This window comes from Herpailurus yagouaroundi, unplaced genomic scaffold (assembly GCF_014898765.1).
Source record: "Herpailurus yagouaroundi ecotype Mexico unplaced genomic scaffold, PumYag 28, whole genome shotgun sequence".
Lineage (NCBI taxonomy): Eukaryota > Metazoa > Chordata > Mammalia > Carnivora > Felidae > Herpailurus > Herpailurus yagouaroundi.
Window position 1 is genome coordinate 138,641,191 of NW_024412376.1, and position 1,503 is coordinate 138,642,693.

The following is a 1,503-nucleotide window of genomic DNA, read 5'->3' on the forward strand; positions in this document are numbered from 1 at the left end:
CCTCCATCATGTCAAGTAACTACTATTTCTTTTTGCTGTCAGCCATTTATAATCTATTCCCTTAGCAACTTTCAAGTATATAATACAGTACTATTAACTATAATCATGCTGCACATTAGATTCCCCCAAGCTTATTTCCTTTTATAACCAGAAGTTAATACCATTTTAGGAGTTTGGCTTGTGTGTGTCTTTATGTGTGCATGTGTCAAAAAGAACCTTTATTAGTTATTTATAATCGCCTCTTCTGCTTTTCTGCTTTCTTGCCAGATGCCTTGGAACAGGAGCTTTCTGGGATTGAGATTTCTGACCCTTCCCAGCTTTTGGAGGCACTGCCTTCTGGCCTGCAGCTTATGGGGCAGAAATCTTCTGGACTGCAGCCTTCTTGCCTGTAGCGGCAAACTTTTTTTGCTGGAAACTTTGCAGCAACTTCTCCAGCTGCAACCTTAGCAGCGGGTACATTTCTAGGAGAAGATTCCAGGACAGCTGCTTTTGGTAGCTTTCTAACTTCAAGCTTGATTATTCTTTTCCTCCTTTTCTTTGCCTTCATGACTTTATAGTGATCAAAATCTGTCATCTTGGCTTTCCTTTCTCTGGCTTTAATCTTCTTGACCCATCCCATGGCTGCCCATTTCCTACTGGTGTCTGCCTTCTGCCAGGCTTGTCCGACGTACTTTGGGCGGGCACTGTGTGGGAACTTGAGGATGAAGTCAGTGAGCTCCATGCATTTGAAAGGCATAATATATCTCCTTACCTGAATGCAAGGTCCATCAACCAAAGCCCCCTTCTGGTCAATAGCATCTATAATCTGGACCATCCTCCCGGCATGAAGGCCAAAGGAAATGTAGGCCACCTGGCCAACCTCTATAAAACACTTGAACATCATTTTGGTGGCATAGCACAAGAGAGGTTTGGCTTTTTTAGATTTCATGTGTAAGTGACATCACACTATATTTGTCTTTCTCTGACATTTCACTTAACATCATGCCCTCAAGTTTCACCATGTTGTTACAAATGACAGGATTTCCTTTTTTCTCATGGCTGAATAACATTCCATTGATCCCATGGGAGCAGGGTTTGTTCAGAACTTCCACTTGTGTCTTAACCCCACAACCCCACATATATTGTTTTTGGTGTTCAGACTAAAGCTCTTTATAGGGGTTTACTGGACAGAGGACATTGCTCTGGGGATAGATGGAGGGACACTGAGCCTGGGTGATGGTGCTCCAGTCCTGGCCATGGGTGAAGTGGGTTAGATCTGCCCATGCCTGTGGGTCCACATATGTACAATGGAATGTCATATATACACACCCATTCCCCACATCTCCATCCATTCATCTATTGATGGACACTCAGGTTATTTCCATATCTTGGCTATTGTGAATAATACTGCAATGACCATGGGAAAACAAATATCTCTTCAAGAACCTGTTTTCATTTACTTTGGGTAAGTGTTGAGAAGTAGGATTGCTAAATCATATAGTATTTCTAGTTCTAATTTTTTGA

General features: G+C 42.2%; 1 pseudogene; it reads right to left on the minus strand.

Moving 5' to 3' along the window:
- Window positions 1-225: 225 nt before the first annotated feature.
- LOC121041789 (60S ribosomal protein L14-like) lies at window positions 226-883 on the minus strand (annotated as a pseudogene).
- Window positions 884-1,503: the final 620 nt, after the last annotated feature.